The following is a 12,666-nucleotide window of genomic DNA, read 5'->3' on the forward strand; positions in this document are numbered from 1 at the left end:
AAGTCAGATTCATATGTTTCAGCTTTAAAAAGGTACTAGGTTTTGGAATGATTTTTTTTAACAAGGTCATGAACGTACAAGCTACAATACATTGTCCATGCTCCTCTTTTTTTGTCAATTTGTACAATAAATAAGACAAATGTACTAAACTATATACTTGACGATGTAAGTAATATATACTAGAAGGTGTAAATAAGATATGCTTGAAGTACATGTAAGTAATCCATACAATGCATACTTGAAGATGTCAGTTATATATAAATCTAAGTAAAATATAAATGCAAAAATGTTGAAATATCAAAACTGAACCTGTGTTTGTATTTTAGTCATGCAAGGGCTCAAAAGTTGGTGTCTTTAAATTTGTTTTTGGCTTTGTTTAGTTTTTTCATAATTTCAGTTGTAAATTTTTGAGTGCAGCTTATAACCAAAACTATATTTAGGTGATCAACAGCATAAATAATAGGACAAACAAAATAAATGTAATGTTTATGAAGCTTCTTTTTTTTTACCTATGTTGAAATATATTCATTTCATTATTACAGTTTTAATAAATAGTGTTTTCATAATGAATCTGTTATTGGTCCAAGGGTATAGCTGTTACAAATATATAAAGGTTAAGAATGCCTGAAATAATAGGAGACGCCAAGGGAAATTCCAGCCTATGATAATGAGGTCATCATTACTGACAGAGTACAAATAAAAGGGTCAATTTAAAAAATTAGTCACAATGTCCCTTTTTTTATAATGGCCTTGTTTAATCAAAATAGCCCTGCTTATTCATAGTACATGTGTAGTACAGCTTGATTTTATCATTTATGCTAATAAATAGTATTTGTATATATTTATTCATGCATTGACTTGTTGACTGACTTTGACAGAGTATACAGTATGACAGTACTTTGATTTTCTATTCACTTAGGTATTTACATCCTGGGTTTTCTATTTCTTTATTCCGATTGGTCACTCTGTGAACTCCTTTGATATTGAGACACTCTTTTCAAATTCTACACAGAGATATAGAACACTGATACTTTATTGTGATTTAGATATATTTATTCTTCTTATTCTGGAAACCATTCTTTATATTCAGGTCAGTTATATTCCTTACATTAGTATTTTATGCATGTATTTCTATATTTTTATCTTGGTATAAAAGATACGAATGTGTTATGAAAATGAGTATGAAAGTCCACTTTGATTCCCATGAGTATGAAAGAGTTCATATTTTTACTTTAAGTTGGTATTTGCAAGACAGAAAGAATATTACAGTTATTGTATTATTTTTCACATTTGGCTGTTATTAGATTGCAGCATGGAATATTTTCTTGCATTGAGTTTATCTAGATTTTATACTATTTTTCACATTAAGACTTATGAAGTCATATTTCTTTATATTCAGATTCCAGTATGTGAAGTATAAGAGTACAGTTACTTTATAGAGGAGCACTGCTCAACCCTTGTATTATACAATACAATACAATACAATATTTTTATTTTCCAAATTAAAGGGCCCATTAAGAGCATAACATTAATTACAACATGACATAAACATTACAGAGTGATTAAAGAAACATAAAATAATAATTCAAATGCATGAAGAAAGGATCAGTGGTCAAGGGGAGATAATTTTGATATATTTTAGAGTATTTAACTAATTTTCTGATTTTCTTAGTTGCAGGCCTTTATCCAGGTATGCACATAAAATAGATAAAAATCTGCTATCTTCATTAATCATGATCCATGAAAAAAGATCGTTTATATTTAAACTATCTAAACTGGGGTATTTTTTTATATAATCAGTGATATCTCTTCTGAGGTTATTGTAAATAGGGCATTCCAGAAGAAAGTGCATTTCATTTTCAATACAATTTGTATTACAATATAAACATATCCTCTCATGTCGAGGTAATATTTACCACATACATTGGTAATTCGTTCATGTCTGCCAGTTTTTATTCTTAAACAGTGATTGCTAAGTCTGTATTTTGTTAACAAATGTTTTTGTGGGTGCTTTAAAGCTAAATAATTTTCATAGTGAAATGACCTTTTGAATGAAAAATAAGTGTCCAATTTGCCTTGATTCTGTAAATAAAAATCTCGCATTTTCTCCCAATCATTTTGAAAATTTAATTTGAGCTGTTTTTTCAATAAGTTTTTAAATTTATTTTTTCCTAGATTTTTACATATATTTAGGTCAATACCCAATTTTTCACTGTAGAAAATGATATTAGAGAGCCATGAATTATTGGAACTAGTTTGACCTTTATTTTCTATCATTTTTAACTCAGCATAAGCATTTTTCAATAAATCAGATGGAGAATTCTCTAGTCTATGCCAATACATAAACATATGTGTTAGCAAATTTATATAAAGAGGATATCTACCCAATTCAGACAGGACTGCTACATTTGTGCACATCTTTGTAACACCAATAATATACTTACAAAATTTTAAATTTAGCTTCTCAAACTCCCAATCTTTAAATATGTCATAAAGGGACAAATTTTTCCTTTTAGAAGTAATGTTAATAACACCCCAATTTTCACAACCATAAGTTATTATATACACAGTAAGCTGTGTTCTGTGTTTACATGTTTATTTGTTTACGTGTTGTCTATTTGTACTATGTGTTTTAATTAATGTGTGTCTTGTCTGTGTTTGTAATGTGTTATTGTTTAGTTTACAACTATCTACGAATAGAATAGTGTATTAGAATCGATTACTTTAGATAATGATCGTTGACACAAGGTGTTATTGATATCTGTAGAATTGCATATTGAACAGCTACCGGAAATAGACTGTGGTATAAATGCTTATGATTTGCAGTTAAACATACTTTATAAATTATGGTATATTTCAAACTGAAGTTAACTACTTAGATAATTTATATTTCATTTTATTAATATGGAGATAATAATTAGAGTTATCGTTCTTTGAACGTATGTATTGTGACTTATTGTGTATTTTATATGTTACAGGGTGTTTATTTGAGATTACTTTAATAAACCAATAGAACCCAACTCAGAGTTTATCATGCCCAACTTAACGAGTCTACAAATGGCGCCCAACGTGATTTTGGTAATGGTAATCGTTTGAGCTAGTGCACCCATACAGATCCTCTCGGTGGTGATACTTGCGCATGTGTGAATTGTGAAACCGGAACATCCTAGATATTGACATCAACAGAAAAACAATGTGGTTTTTGTGAATGAAGATTAAATTTATAATTATTTTAACCTGATACAGTGATTATAATGTATCGAAGCTTATTTATATGGTGAGAATATACACTTGGGTAATGAATTGAAGTATTGTCATAAAAATTATCTGATTTATTTGTGAAATACACGTGTTGAAAAACTTAGAAAACAAATCCAGAAAATTTATTTTGGTTTTTGTTATTGAACATTGGGTATTGTGTCATTATATTTTGAATTTCTTGTGTTTATTCCATTTTGACATAGTCATTTTGCATAAACAATTGAATTTCTGAGATAAGCTAGCTAGCAGTACATTATTTATGTGTTGATTCTTTCTTATTTCTGAAACTTTGTGATCATTGTCCTCTACAGAAAAAGACACGTCCTTACTATCACAAAATGCTTATTATGTTTTCGTTTATTTTTACAGTTCCATACAAGAGCCGGAGTTGCCTGACATAATTTTACCAGATATTCCACCAACATTTATCTATCATTGAAAAGGGGACACAAAGAAGTAACTTAAAACTGGTTACATGTAGCAGTGACGGTTACGAATAAACAAAGAAGGTATATATTTTGTTTAAAGTACGGAATTGATATCTCTTGACAATTATCTTTTTAAAGCTTTGGCAAAAAGGTATCTACTTAAAAATATAAATGGTATGAATATGAATTATGAAATTAAAGTAAGACTTTTGCTATCCTTGAAATATTAGCGGTTTACTAAGATAAGTTAACTAACGTACAACATGTATATTCTTTATATTTTAGATGTCTAAAGACAATTTCACCTACTTGAGATGCATCAAACGATCAAAAGGCAGTAATTGTCCTGCTACTGTGTCACAGAAGGGAGAAAATTTCAAAAGAAACCCTAAACCCCACATACACCCAGCAGACAAAGGGGCTTTGAAAAAGTTCTAGTTCATAAAGAGGTATGCAAAGTCTAGACAGAGGAACATATTAACTTAATAACGTGTTTCACATAAACTATTAAAATATCATAAAGAAAAATGTAAATTCAGTGGAAACTGATATTAGATATGAAAATTTCTGTAAATATAAGTACATATTTAAGATTCATTCAGAAGGAATAGCACTTCTGGGAACATTAATTTGCATTCGGAATTTTATGCAAACACCTTTTAAATTTTAAATAATATTCTTTTAAATTTTAGGTAAAACAGATAGCACTCCAAGACATCCATAAACCTGCAGGTCGTATTGTGGATGATGCTATGTTTCGCCATATATAACCAGAAGATCATCAGCTGCCAAATCAAAACAACCTAAAAAGAACTGCTAACCGTGTCCGAGAAGAACTTAGGCCAGATGAACCAACCTCATTGTTTTTCGAGGTAAAATATTTATGATATTCTAGATAGTCAACTTGCAACACACGTGTATAGCTACTTCTAGGAAATAAATTTAATGCTGCAAAAAGCTTGTTTCGGAATCCTTTTTATTTTTTCTTTGTCATACAGTATTCTGAAATAAATATGTTAACACTCAACTAATTCAATCAAACTTTCTATATATAGCTCGATACAGATTACCTTCAATGTGACAACTTTTTGATTGATGACATCAGAGTAGACGACCAGCGTCACTTGATATTTTCAACGCCCGGGCAGTTACAGCTTTTGAAATATGCAAAGAAATTGTTTTGTGATGGAACCTTTAAAATAATGAAAGACCCATTCACTCTGCTATGGTCCATCCACGCCTGTATTAAAAAGGGAGACAGTTTGAAACAGGTTCTACTGGTCTTCGTACTCATGTCTCGAAAGAAGACAAAAGATTACAAACCTGTAAGTTTAATTATCGCCTTTTTGTTTAGTTATCGACTTCAAGTTTTTCTGATCTGTCAATGTGACGTTTAACCATTTTGAATTTGAAAATAGATTCGAATTTTTAGATAATCAAAACATTTTTTTAAATATACGGACTATTTCTTTTAAATAAGTACAGCTTGATTTAATTTTTATAATTGATCATAATTATTGTTAAAAAACCATGAAGCTCTCAAATTTCATTAAGTTGTGTATTTCTATTTTTTTTACAGTTTATTAAATACGACGAAAAACGACTAGTGTGAAGCTAGCCGTCGATAGCATTCGGCGTTAATATTCATGAGGCCAGCCTTCAATAATATTATGAGCCGTCAATAATATTCATGAGATGACTTGCGTTCAAAGAAGTGTTGTTAGAAACTATAAACGATCATTATGATTAAATAACGTTCCTATTTATATTTGATATTGCTTCAAACAGGCATGTCAATGGGTGTCTTCTTCGAGGTCCGCGTTTACTTAATCAAATTTGGGTCTTCTGCAAGGTCTGCGTCTTCAAACAACATTGTAAATGTAATAAAAACAATGTTAATGCTTCCATAAATATAAAACCAAGTTAATGGTCTATTAAAATTCTGTGATAAGAGAAATAATGTAAACTGGAGCAATAACAAATAAAAAAAATATGATTAAATATAGAAATTTAACGGGACATTACACCGAATAAATAAAGAAAAGAACAGTTCTTATAAATATTCTTGTCTTCTCAAAGTATTTACATAAATAGCAATTTTACATTACAAACTTTAAATTACAAACTGAAATAAATGAAAAGGAATTAATTGCCATATTGGCATTCCATAATTTGTACAAATATAGTCCCATCTCAAAAGTATTCATATCGTAAATGCTATCGATTATCATCCATATCAAACAGACAAGACAAAGAAAAAAAATGGAATTAAAGAAAAAGAGTAAAGTAAACCCTGACAATTACTTTATTAATGACCTTTCTTTCTTAAAAACTACGGCGACTAATTGGAGTCTTAACTTAATAAGGTAAACTGCCGTTCAGATGTAGTCTCTTAACATAACCCATATTAATTATTCCCTAGACCACTACGAGTGTGTCAGCAACGGGTAGGTCTCTTGTATATCAAAAAGTCCGAATAAGTTATTGCCGGCTGACTAAACTAAGAGATTATACTCTTGGGCCACTATACCAGAGGTAGAGGTAGTCATCCACTTTAAAATTGCTCAAAGCCCTTACGCCCTAGACCGTGCTAGTTAGTGTTAAGAATATAATGCAAACGTTAACGTTATGTTTCCCGTATTAATGTCTTATGTTTATGACGTTACTTTGTACCTTTGTATGGGCGCCTTCGACATAGAGTTTGAGCATAAAAGTAACACAACGCAAAGTATCGAGTTTTAGTCGTTTATTACAATACATTTTGGTGCCGTGACGCCATGGAAAGTAAACTGAAAGCGGTGAGAGCAGGCCATAAAAGTGCTGTAACAAGACTTTTGAGAAAAACGGATGAAGGGCAGGATTTGGAGATAGAAGAAAGTACAGAATTATTAGAAACACTTTCACCAAAACAGAAGATTATTAGTGCTTTGGATGAAGAAATTCTTAATCTAACAAAGGATGAGGATGTTGAGGATGAAATTCTACAGACAGATGAGTATAAATTCTTTCTGAATACTAAAATTAGACACATACGTAAAAAATACTCAAATTCACCAACTTCGAATATAACCACCTTGCCTAATCAATCAACGGAAAATACGAATCAGCATAGTTCAGTAGAAAATACGTTTAGCTCTGTTCAACAACCAATGAACCATGTTCCGCCCAACGTTACGCAAAATCACCAACTTCCGAAACTCACCTTACCTACATTTACAGGAGAAACACTCATGTGGCAAACTTTTTGGGACTCGTTCAAATCATCTGTACACTATAAGCCCACACTTACCGACATACAGAAATTCACATATTTGAAATCGCAACTTAGTAATGAAGCCGCTCGATGTATTGATGGACTACCGCTCACAAATAATAATTATACGGAAGCTATAAAATTGTTAAAAGAACGTTTTGGTCAGCCACACAAAATCACGAATGCCTACATGCAAGCCCTGTTAGACCTTCCCGCACCGCAATACAACCTTATCAGCCTCCGTAATTATTACGACAAACAAGAAGCATATATAAGAGGCATAGAATCGTTAGGCAGATCGGGAGATTCATATGGGGCACTGCTCATCCCAATCATCTTGAATAAGCTACCGTCAGCTGTAAGACAAAACTTAGCTAGAGAAAACGGAACCGATAATTGGGAATTAAATGGATTACGATATGGGATATTGAAAGAAATCACAATTTTAGAAGCCGGAGAGAAACGCACCGATGTATTTATTGACATCTTCCGTCTACAGCGTCATTTTTGACTATCGCCAATAATAGAGACTACACGCAAATACAAGATAGATTTGAAACCGATGAAGTAAATGAACATTTACCGTCTATAGCGTCATTATTGACAAGCGCCGATACGAGAGATTACCCGCGAACACAAGATAGATTAGATTACCGCCAAAGCACAAACATTCGTCAGAAACCTTGTATTTATTGCAACGATATGCACGACCCCGCAAAATGCTTAAAAGTTGCAGATTATGAACACCGGATAACAATTATTAAACACAAGCACTTATGCTTTAATTGCTTGGGATCGCACCGCGCATGTGAATGTAGATCTCAATTGTGTTGCAGATTCTGTAACAAGAATCACCATACTAGTATATGTACCCAAAATACCGGAAGATCGTACTTTGATAAAACCGCTAATGTAATTAGATATGATACGTCAGTTAACGCCGTAGTCAACAATGAAATTGTTGCCACTGCCACAAGTTTTTATTCGTCCACGATGTAATCCCGTTCTAGCATATTACTGAAAACCGCCGTAGCACCCGTTTGGAGTGTACATCAAGGAATGCATACGAATATATTGTTCGATGAAGGAGCACAGCGTTCTTTCGTTACCGAGGAATTAGCTTCAACACTAGATATTAAGACAGAAGATACCGAAGTAATTAATCTTTCGACATTTGGAAATACAAGCACTAAAGTTCAACACTTACCGAAAGCAATTATATATGTTGAACCAATAGAAGGAGAGAAAATACCCATTGAAGTTTTTGTAGTTCCTACTATAGCAAGTCCGATCACAAATTATAGTGCAAATAAAACAGATTGCAAACATCTAGAAGGATTAAGATTAGCACACCCGATCACGAACGACAACAATTTTAGTATATCTTTACTGATAGGTGCTGATTTTTATTGGGATTTTATAGAAGATACCGTTATTAGAGGAAAAGGTCCGACAGCTGTTAAATCTAAACTTGGTTACCTGTTGTCTGGTCCGACATCACCAGATGTGAATCGTAAATCGGGAGCAGTAGGAATGGCCAGCATTTTGGCAAATCAGAAACCGGAAGAGTTTAAAGTAGAGTCACTAGGAGAAGTCGATACACAAGATGATGAAGAAAATATGTACAAAAACACATCAGTAAAATTTCATGAAAATAGATACGTACCAAAGTTGCCCTGGAAACATGATCACGATACCTTACCAAAAAAAGTAATTACAAAACAGAGAACTGATAACGTTAGAGAGTTACATAAAAAGGGTAGAGACAACACAATCAACATCCGTTTCGGAGTTATTGGGCAAGTTCGTGAAGAAAAACCACGAACTCGGTGGAAAAAAGCAATTTTCCCAGATCGTCAAACATCCGCTAGAGATCAACGAAGAGGAACTATCACATACAGCAGATAAGACGAATGAAGTTGATACCTGAAGAACAGTGCCTCTGCGAAAGGCAGCTATGCGTGCAAAGGAGAACATTAAATCTTGGACAAATTCTTAGAAGACATTAATTTTGTGTCCGATTTTCAAATTGTTATAGAGACTGTTAATATTTAATTTCATCATAGTGATTTCAAGAGACTGTAATTGCCCATCATATTTTAAATCATATTTTTTCGTTTCAATTATGGACATTTAAAGAAATATTTGAATTTTATACAAAGATATACTTTTGCGGCCCCCCAGTATGTTGAGAATATAATGCAAACGTTAACGTTATGTTTCCCGTATTAACGTCTTATGTTTATGACGTTACTTTGTACCTTTGTATGGGCGCCTTCGACATAGAGTTTGAGCATAAAAGTAACACAACGCAAGGTATCGAGTTTTAGTCGTTTATTACAATACAGTTAGTTGACAAAAGGTAAAGGGGGTACTCTGTTATATTACGACGCAGTCGAAATAAATTACTGCCGGCTGGCCAAGCTAAGCACTTCTCCACATTATACCAGAAGTAGAGGTACTTATTGACTTTAAAATGGCTTATATCATTTTTGCCCTAGACCCGTACAAGTTTATCAGCACAGGGTAAAGGGATACCCTGGTATAATACGAAGTAGAAATGAACTATTGCCGGTTGGCCAAACTAATAGATTCTCCACATCGGCCATTATACCAGAGGTAGATGTAGGTATTGCCTCTAAAATGGCTCATAGCACCTATGACCTAGACCCATACGAGGTAGTCAAGAAAGGGTATGGTGGGTACCCTGATATATCACAAATTCGAAATGTACTATTGCCGGCTGGCCAAACTAAGAGATACTCCACGTTGGCTATGATACCAGATGTAGAGGTACATATTCCTTTTGAAATGGCTAACATTTTTACCCTAGACCCGTACGAGTTTGTCAGCAGAGGGTTTAAAGGGGTATATGGTATCCTTGTTTACAACGAAGTCGAACTAAACTATTACCGGCTAGCCAAACTAAGAGATTCTCCACATCGGCCATTATACAAGAGGTAGAAGTAGGTAAATCCACGTGGGCAATGATATCAGAGGTAGAAGTACTTATTGCCTTTAAAATGGTCCAAAGCACTTATACCCTAGACCCGTACGAGTTTGTCAGCAGAGGATTAAAAGGGGGATATGGTTTATTGGTTTACAACGAAATCGAACTGAACTATTGCCGGTTGGCCAAACTAAGAGATTCTCCACATCAGCCATTATACCAAAGTAGAGGTGGGTATTGCCTCTAAAATGGCCTATAACACTTATGCCCTAGACCCGTAGGAGTGAGTCAGGAAAGGGTAAGGTGGGTACCCTGGTATATCAAACATTCGAAATGAACTAATGCCGGCTGGCCAAACTAAGAGATTATCCTCGTGGGCAATGATACCAGGGGTAAAGGTACTTATTGCCTTTAAAATGGTCCAGAGCACTTATACTCTAGACCCGTACGAGTTTGTCAGTAGAGGGTTAAAAGGGGGATATGGCATCCTGGTTTACAACGAAATCGAAATGAACTATTGCCGGCTGGCCAAACTAAGAGATTCTCCTCACCCGGCATTATACCAGAGGTAGAGGTGGCTATTGCCTATAAAATGGCCCATAGCACGTATCCCCTAGACCCGTAGAAGTTAGTCAGGAAAAGGTAAGGTGGGTACCCTGGTATATCACAAATTCGAAATGAACTATTGCCGGCTGGCAAAACTAAGAGATTCTCCACGTGGGCAATGATACCAGAAGTAGAGGTACTTATTGCCTTTAAAATGGTCCATATCATTTATACCCTAGACCCGTACGAGTTTGTCAGCAGAGAGTTAAAAGGGGGATATGATATCCTGGTTTACAACGAAGTCGAACTGAACTATTGCCGGTTGGCCAAACTAAGAGATTCTCCACATCGGCCATTATACCAGAGGTATAGGTGGTTATTGCCTCTAAGATGGCCTATAGCACTTATCCCCTAGACCTGTACGAATAAGTCAGGAAAGGGTAAGGTGGGTACCCTGGTATATTACAAATTCGAAATGAACTATTGCCGGCTGGCCAAACTAAGAGATTCTCCACGTGGGCCATGATACCAGAGGTAGAGGTACTTGGGTTAACATTTATAATTAATTCTCCATAGGTGGTAATGGTAACGTTTTCCTCCGTTGCTCAGTCCATATCGTTTACTTGAACATGTATGATGGCTCATATCGAAGCTGATACATTTATACATGTCTGGTTAAATTTTCGGGGTGGCAAGTGAGATTACTTTTTTCGCAAATTGCTGGACCCCGAAAGATGGTGAAAAATGTCCCTCTCCTCATGAAATAATCCCAAAATTCTGATCATAAAATTCAATAAAAAAATTGTCCTTTCTAATAATTTATTTCAGGTCAAATCTACATATTTTTTTTCTCATCACATCAGCTGTATAAAACAGTTCTTATTGTTCATTTATGTCCATTTTTAAAATCACAGTATCCACAATTGTATGGCGGACTAATATTGTTTTTTAAATACGTCATCTCAAGGTCCATTAGGGATCCTGACCCATATTAGATCAGCAAATGTCAGATTCCACTTGTACTGCAGTATGAATTCCTTCGGTACACCTTTTTGAACAATTCTGTGAAGTTTTTTTCCGCATCTGCTTATTACTGTTCATTATATCTTTTAGTAGAAAAAAAGCACAAAATCCATATGTTATCAATTCACAATTTAGACATTGATTAAGACTTTTTATTGCTTAAAGTGCCTTTCAAACAAACCTTCATTACCTTACTGACTTTATAAAAATCATCATGTTTAGATGATAAATCATGAAAATATTGTGTTTTTTACATTAAGGTGGTACCTAACACTACAGGGAGATAACTCTGTAAAATCAGTTAAACGTTTTAATTACGTTGTGTTGTTAAGGGATTATTAAGCTTCTCAATGATCAAAATTAGTGCCTGTCATACTGCTATATAACCAGTGTAATTTTTCTGATAAAATGGTTGGTTCAATGTTTTTGAAATTTTTATATTTTTGTCATAGGGTCAAAGTAAATACTTTGTCAAAATTTTATGAAAATTAAACGAGCCAAATTAATTTTAGTGAAAGTGTTGGGTACCACCTTAAATAAGGTAGATTTAAGGATTTTTTCACTCAGAAAATAATGTTTTTGATATTTGTTTCTTTTATTGAAGCAATAGAACATTTTTATTTTTATATAACTGTTAAGATCATTCACAGACCATTCTAAAACAGGTTTTATTTTTAAAATCCATCAAGTAATAACCATTTTAGAGTTTTTTTGTGCGAGTGTTCAAATAGGGAAAAATGTTGCTTTTCTTTGGTGAAAATAACATTGTGACGTCATCACTTTTGTGACGTCATGACTTTATGATGTATTACTTTAGAATTGTACAAACATAACAGAGTGTATATCAATAATGAAAAGGAAAAGGAAAAGAAACCAATATAAGGTTGGTAACTAAGCCCATCTATTGCGTTTTGCATCCCTAACAACAGATCAAGGTTTTGGTGTTGTTAATGGTGTTGCTCCATCTACAGCTCCATGTACACCTCCATCTACACCTCCATCTACACAGGTTTTAAAAAATTTCTCTATGCAAATTTCACCTGCACCACCTTAACTTAAATTTTCTAATTCCACTACATATTTGACACCTAAAAACACCACAGAATCTGTCTGGTTACCCCGCCTTACAGAAAAGGAATTCAAGCTGTACTCAAAAGAGAGTTACGATAAAAAATCTTATGTAGCCCCACAAACTGAAAAATGTG

General features: G+C 33.7%; 1 long non-coding RNA gene across 1 annotated transcript; it reads left to right on the forward strand.

The window, feature by feature from the left end:
• The first annotated feature begins 3,047 nt into the window (after window positions 1-3,047).
• On the forward strand, window positions 3,048-5,595 carry LOC143069049 (uncharacterized). The gene is made up of 6 exons (XR_012976308.1): window positions 3,048-3,277; window positions 3,631-3,770; window positions 3,975-4,138; window positions 4,382-4,561; window positions 4,745-5,014; window positions 5,269-5,595. It is a non-coding gene; the product is annotated as an uncharacterized LOC143069049 (long non-coding RNA).
• The last annotated feature ends 7,071 nt before the right edge of the window (window positions 5,596-12,666 follow it).

The sequence above is a fragment of the Mytilus galloprovincialis genome, chromosome 3, assembly GCF_965363235.1.
Source record: "Mytilus galloprovincialis chromosome 3, xbMytGall1.hap1.1, whole genome shotgun sequence".
NCBI classification, from domain to species: Eukaryota; Metazoa; Mollusca; class Bivalvia; order Mytilida; family Mytilidae; genus Mytilus; species Mytilus galloprovincialis.